Source organism: Camelus bactrianus, chromosome 15 (genome assembly GCF_048773025.1).
Source record: "Camelus bactrianus isolate YW-2024 breed Bactrian camel chromosome 15, ASM4877302v1, whole genome shotgun sequence".
Classification (NCBI taxonomy): domain Eukaryota; kingdom Metazoa; phylum Chordata; class Mammalia; order Artiodactyla; family Camelidae; genus Camelus; species Camelus bactrianus.
Window position 1 is genome coordinate 43792692 of NC_133553.1, and position 7212 is coordinate 43799903.

At 53.0% G+C, this 7212-nt stretch overlaps 1 long non-coding RNA gene across 4 annotated transcripts in view; it reads right to left on the reverse strand.

Moving 5' to 3' along the window:
• The window catches only part of LOC105079004 (uncharacterized), a 90406-nt gene that overhangs the window by 52518 nt on the left and 30676 nt on the right, over nucleotides 1-7212 (reverse strand). Inside the window, exon 2 of one of the 4 annotated variants that reach the window (XR_012511918.1) lies at nucleotides 1669-7122. The exons of the other annotated variants lie outside the window; for them this stretch is intronic. This is a non-coding gene — a long non-coding RNA (uncharacterized LOC105079004). Of the gene's footprint in view, nucleotides 1-1668; nucleotides 7123-7212 lie in introns of those variants that run through there. 4 annotated transcript variants of the gene reach the window in all.

Sequence of the window (7212 nt, forward strand, 5' to 3'; positions counted from 1 at the left end):
GGCCAGGGTGTCCCCACCTGTAACCGGCCCTGCCGGACACCCGGGAAAACAGGTCAAGGAATAAAGGCCTGAATCGATCCCAGGGCCTGCAGTTGAGTCAAGGGCTGAGGATGTGAAGACGCCATAATCACCTGGCTCCAAGGACCACCTGGTGAACTTGTTCAAAACAGAACCTCTACAGGCCTGGGCCTCACCCCAGAGAATCAGGCTCCCCAAGTCTGGGCTTGTACCCAGGCATCTGTATTTTCATAAGCTCTCCAAGCACCTCTGAAGTCCACTGATCACGCTGGGTTACCTCTCAGCACTCACTGCCCCAGGCAGACGGCTCAAGGGCCCCGCTTCCCATTTCACAGAGAAGGAAACAGACCCAAGGAGGTAAACCCACCAGCTCAAGATGACAGAATAGAGCTGGAACGGGCCCTGGGTGGTTGGGCCCAGCCGCCAAAAAGGAAGCTTCATCTCCTCCCCAGAGCATTTCTTTACTGCTCAGACCTGCTCTGAGCTCTCCCTTCCGTGGCTTTTCTTTGCAGGAGATGGAGTTGCCCAGTTAAATGCCTCCAGCGTGTTCTGTCTCCTGGGTTCACTGGGGTTTCTCCTACCTGCTTCAACAGAGGCACCCTTGACTGTAGCCTGGAGATCACTTTGGTTTTGTGTCTAGGTCAGTGCTGGGAGAGCTCCAGCTAAGGCTCGCCGGATGTGAACAGCATCTCCTGCCTCCAGGGTCCAGTCCTCTAGGTTGTGTTCTGCTTCAAAGCCCAGGGCCCTCCCCAGGCCCAGCAGAGGGCATCGTCCTGGGTCAGCAGTCCTGAACTTCACCTTTGCCACTGAACCAAAGGAAACGGGTGCCCATTCATTCCTCCTCTCAAAGCTGGGAGCAGTCATGAACAGCCACCATGGATTTCCAAAACCTCAGCATCCTGAACACCTCCCAGAACAAGCAGGGGCCTTTCCAAAACCCTGCCCATCCCAGCCCATCTCATGGAGACGTTCTGTCCCTCAGCTGTGCCCTGGAAAATGTTCCCTCAGCCTAAGACTGCCAGTCCTGACTGAGTAGGACCACAGGCCTCGGAGCCAGACCGTGCCATAGAGCCTCACTCCTCCCGAGAGTCAGGGAAAGGAAGCCTCCTGTATTTACAGAGGAGCCCAGGCTGGCCTCCAAGGCCTAGAAAGGACATCCAAGCAAACTTGCTCTGCTTCCACCATGCCATGCTGGACCCTGGAGAGGCAACATCATGCGACATTCATATCTGTGGGTGGGAGAATGTGCAGAAAACTCAGGAACAAAGTGCAGAGAAAGAGAGCAGAGAGTTCGGCCAAGGCCTGGCCAGGCCTCCAAAGGGACAGATCAGCTGTCCAACAGAAAGCCAACTCAGGCATAGCCACTGAAGCCAGCAGAGTTTCCCATGGGGACCCTGTGACCTAGCAGCCCCCAATGGCCAGGCCACCAGCATGGCATCAAGCAGAAAAACAAGCTAGCTGTCTCCCACTAAATAAGCTTTATCTAGGGGATAGAGTGACCCAATACTGTCTGAAAGTGAGAGGAAGAGGTGAAACTATAAGAAAACCAAACTACAGCGGGGAGGGAAATAGCTCAGTGGTAGAGCCCATGCACGGGGTCCTGGGTTCAAGCCCCAGTACTTCTATTAAACAAACAAACAAACAAATAAATAAGCAAGCAATGTCTTTTTAAAAGAAGAAGAAGAAAACCAGACCGCATAATACAATATCTTTGAAATACACACTGAAGAGTTTAGAGGTAAAAAGAGCAAAATGTCTCTAACTTGTTCTCCAACAATTCCATAAAATGTAAATAATTGGTGAATCTTAGGAAAGGGCTTACAGAAATTACCAGTAATAGTCTTATAATTTTTCTGAAGCTTGAGTTTTTTTAAAAAAGCAAATAGTGGGCAACACACACACACACATCCCACACACAAAAGAACGCAGAATCAATATTCCAAATCCTATACCAGGGATGAGACTCAACTTTCCTGTTGTCTGCAACCCACCCCCCACATCTTTCACCATCTCCTATCACAGCAATTTGTGAACCCAAGCTGGTCTGAAGGTCCTTAAGTATAGGACCCTTGTTGTTTATCTCTATAATCCTATTGCAGCTAGCTTTGTGCTTTGTAAACAGTAGGCATTCAACCAAACTTGGCATCCAATCACTGGCCATGGAAGGTATCTAGCTCTAAGTGAGACAGAGGAAGGAGGTGGAGGAAGGGGCAATGGGAAGAAGGAACCAAGAAAGATGGTAGAATCTACATAGATCTTCCAGTCCAATACACTCATGGCAAGACTGATGGTTTTTTTTCCCAAGGTTAATAGGCCCACCGAATCAGATCCTTTCAAGAATCTTGGAAAGTAACTCAGGTCCGGTGGGGCTGCCCCATCGGGTCCACCCTGAGCGCTTACAGATCCACATAGCCTGAACCTGGTCATGTTCATTTCAACACGTGGTTAACAGATTGGATAATGTATTTATTTAAACTTTGCCTCATTCTCTGCTTCATCTTGGCTTCCCAATGAGACCACAGGGGTGAGGGCCTTGCCTCCTCCTGCCAGCACCAAGGCCACCCTCATGGTTCTAGTGGAGACAGGCCCACAGTGGGCCCTCAAGTGCCTCTGCCAGGGACTATGTCTGGTTTGCTCTCTTCTACATCCCCTTAGCACTTAGCACAGCGGTTGTCACATGGGTGGTGGTCAGTAAAGACTCACTGAATAACAGAGTGGGTGGAGTTGAACTAAGTTGAGCTGAGTGGCCTTCTTTGCCAGGCTCTTTGAGAGGTGTGCTTCTGCCCTCAGATGTTCCGCCACAGGCAGACCCAGTGCAGGCCTCCCCTCTCTCATCCTCAGGGTGGGTCCCTCTGGCTGCTGATGCTGCCATGTCCCTGAGAAAGATGGTGGCACGGTCTCTGTGGTCACAGTGTGTCAGGACAGATGGGCTCTGCCTCTTAGAGTCTCTTCTTGTTGTCCCCTGGGGTGGGGCCGCCTTGGGAAGAGAAGCTTGGCTCAGCACATTTCCGGTGGGGACAGGATCTTCTGTGAGAGAGCTCCGGGTTCAAGTTGTGGCCCCCCCACATCCACCCCCTAACTGCGCCCCCACATACACAGGCACGGACAAGACAAGGCTCGGCTGGTGGGCAGCAGAGTGCAGGCCCCTGCAGGTGCCAGAGACTGTGGGAGGGCCGTGGGCTTGGCAGGGACAGGGGGAGTGTAACCACATGGCCATCAGGAGCTCCACTGTTCTCCCAGGTCACTGGGGCCAGGGCACCTGTTATAGGGCTGTGGGACTGCCGCTCTCAGTTGGCAGCAAGAACTGGAAAGTGAGGCGTGGGGCCCTCGGGAAGCTTCCCAGCCTCCGGAGCCTTGTGCTGTACTCTTCCTGCTGCTACCTTGGAGGCCCAGGGAGGAGTTGGATGCCTTTCCAGCCTTAAAGGATGGGACATTTCAGGCTGCCCAGAGAAATCTCTGCACACCTTGGGGGTGGAGAAGTTCCTCCTTTAACATCCCCCTCCTGTGGGCTGCACCCTCTTGACAAGCTTCTCTCTCTCAGCACCTCTCACCACCTCCCTGTGCCCCTTAGAGGAAACTACTGGCTTGCCCTTTGGGACACAACTGGGCATGCTCCCCACACCCTCCATGCTTGCTTCCAATCCAAGAAAAAGCCAGGCTTTCTGGCTGGGGACTCCTGCCCTCCCCCATCTCCCTTTCTTTTCTTTTCCCCTCCCCTGCACTTCCCCCAGCCCCACCACCCAACCTCAAGAGCTTCCAAAGTGACAACCCGTGGGCCCAAATCAAACCCTTGTCCTCAGGCCCCTGCTGGCACCTCTCCCAGATCGCCCACCTTCCTCCTCCCGCTCCGCAACCCGGCCACCCTCCTCACCCCTGCCCCCGCCATTCCTCTTTGCGGACGACTTTCTAAATGCAGCCAAACTTCCCCTTTCAATCCACAGGCCCCGTCAAGCAGCTGCAAAAAGTCAGCGGCTCTGCAAGTTCTCTTGCGAAGTTTGGCCGAGAGCAAAGCCCTCTGGTTCCAGCCATTGCTCCCCCACCCCCCCGGCTCTGGAGGCCAGTCTCCTCCTCCAGGAAACAGAGAAGAGACCCTCTCCAGGACTGCTCCCAGAGACAGTCTCCCCACCAATCTAACCTAGAGAAAACTCCCTGAGAGGAGCCGGGCTGAGTGTAGTCAGGGGAAGGACACCCCCTAAAAAGCCGGGCTGGTTTCCCCACCCTGCCCAAGCCCTCTGGGACCCTGGCACTCCACTTACTCCCCCCAGGTCTGTAGAACAAAGGGATGGATCGGTTGATTTTCCAGGCTTATTCTAAGTCTAAAATTCCATGAGTTGGTCATTTCTCCTTAGGATGCTCCTGCCCAGGGACGGGAGACAGAAGAGGCTGTGCCCAGGGACACATGTCTCTCTGAGGGTGGCCTGACTCAGGCCCAGGCCTCCTAAACTGCATTCCATGCTCTCTCTGTGACACTTTACCCTCAGTAAAAGAGAGGTTCACTCCCCATGCCTGATCAGAATCACCCAGGGAGACAGCACCGTATCCATCCCAGCCTACACTCCAGACCAACAAAGCCAGAGTCTCAGCTCCGGGGCTGGTCATCAGCCTATTTGGGAAGTTACTCAGGTGATTCTGTATGACCATACAGGGTTTAGAACCATTGTGGAAAAGGCTTCTAGAAACTGATGATGAAGCCCTAAGCCAGAGATGCCACATTTGGGTGCCACCTTCTCTTGAGGCCAGTGGGACTGGCTCAGTGATGAGCTAGGCCTCTGTTGCGGATGGGTAGGGAGGGGCTGTGGCCTGCACTGGGACTGCCATCAGGTACTGAGGCTCGCCATCGCCCACCCCCACCTGCACCCTTGAAGGATGCTGGGTGCAGGGCCAGCCTCTGGGTGCTGGCTCATTGGCCTGCCCGCTCCCTACCAGGCCCTCCAGGCCTCCCTGTGCCCCTCCAGGGCAGATGGCTGCAGGACTGCGGTCCAGGAACTGGAAACCAACCTCACAAGAGGCAGGCGGCCCCAGGGCAGCCCCAGCACTCTGAGGGCTTTGTGTGGATTGAGAAAAGGAAAATAGAGAAGGGGAACTGAAGCAGGGCCAAAAGCAGTGAAGGAGAAAAAGACAAGAGAAAGGGGAAGAACACTGAGGTCAGAGAGTCATGTGAATGGCATTTAGGGAACAAAGCCCCCTCCACTGTACCCGCTGCTCCCCCTTCATAAATTACCTCCGGGCCGGGTAAGAAGCACTCTTCTGCCGGGCCCCAGGGCATGGAGAGCAAGGTTGCCCATATAGAAAGTCCAGATCCAGAAATTTGCCAATTCTGAGTCTGTGAGCCCCATCCATGCTCCCTCTAGGCAGAGCTAGCAAAGAGCCTTCTTCACACTCTCTCAGACCCCCACCTCTTCTACTCACTGGAGCTGGGGTCTCTTATCAGACATTGGCCATCAAACTTGGCCATTTCTAGGCCAAAGTAAAGGCCAAATCCAACTCCCAAGATACTTGGCATCATGTCAAGGAGATCTAGGTGAGGCTGTTGACTAGCTATGTGACCTTGAGCAAGCCACCCCCCTCCCCTCCCTGGGTAGTGGGATGGGGGAAGGGGGAGCTGTAGAGGGGCAAAGAGACAAAAAGGAAAAGGTGGGTGGGAGTGCCTGGGCTGGGGAGTGAAGAGGAAGAGAAAAAAGACACTGCAAGCTTCAGAGTTTCACAACATCACAAAAATACCCAGAAAACCAGGGGCGGGGGGCCACAGGGAGAAGTTCAAGTTGAGCAATGGCTGCGGTTCTCTCTTCTCAAATTCATGGAAAATCTTCTTTTCATCCCCTCTGGTTCAGGGAAGCTAGACCCTTCACCACCTCCACAGTGGCCTAGAAAGGAACGTGTCCCACAGCCACCATCTTGCACCATCTTTTCCCCTCGCCTCCTCCTCCTCCACTCTGGCCAATTCTCCATCCCTTGTTTTCCAGGATGGAAATTCCCACTCTGATTCCACTAAAGCAATTGACAAGATACATACACATTCATCATCATCATCATCTTATCTGTTAAAAATCAGCATCTGGGAAGAAATCATCTCCCTTACATAATCCTCTAGGAATCTTAAAGCTGAGCCCCAAATTTTGCTCTGAGCTTCCTGGTAGCCCAAGTGAAATGAGACGGGATCAATTTCATGAGTCACAGTGCCCACAATCAGAAGCCTTCCAGTTCTTCTGAGGATGCAGAGCTTCCCCAGGAACTAGAGCCTGAAACATACTCGGATCACAGGTCTCATAGCCCGCGCTGGCTGAGGCAGTGACTGCTAGTGACAGCAGCGTCCCAAAATAAATGCAACAGCAGGACTCCTCCGGCACTTTTCCAGAAAGCCCCACTATAAGGCAAGGACATAGTAAAGATTTTGTGATGGCTAAATAACACGGTCCAAGAGCCTCTCGGCTTCATGAGAGCCTGACTCGGTTCAGGGATAAGTCTCATCTGGAAGAATGGATGGAATGCATGGCCTTTAAATAACCCCCATGAACTTTATTTCTCTCAACTGAGCTTTTGATAAAACTGGGGCAGCGGGAGGCAGCTGGAGGTTGTAACCGCTGACAAGGGTCTGGCAGGCAGCGCTCTGGCGTTGGGTGAGGGTGGGGCCGTGGGTCCCTGGCACCTGCAGAGGCATCATTCACGGGTTCAGCTGTTCTCAGTCTCTCCCAAAGGCCCGAAACATGCCGAGCTTTCTCATTTCGCCCTGGCTTGAAGTGGAACTAGCCCGACAGGCTGGCAGAAGTAGGAGCAGGGCTCAGAGCCTCAGGGACACTAGCCTGCACTGAGAGCCCCACCTCAACTCTCTGGAGTTGTTATTAGGGGTAATAATGACTCGCATTCACTGTGGGTCTAGGCATTTTGTCTCTACCTCAATTCATTCTTCACAACCAAGCTCTTAGGTTGATACTAGGCTTGTCCTCATTTTACAGATGAATAAACTGAGGCTCAGAGGGCTTTGCTGATGTAACAGTTAGTAAGAGTAGAAGCTACGATGCCCACTCAAATCTGTCCGATTCCCGAGTTCACACGCTTGTAACCACTATTCCATGATATCCTGCCACATCGAATGAGAGATGAAACCTGCGGGAAAAGTGAAAAGGCAGTTAATTTGTGGCCTGACAGCACAGGAAACACATGACTCTCAGAATGTGAATCAGGAGAACGCTGGAA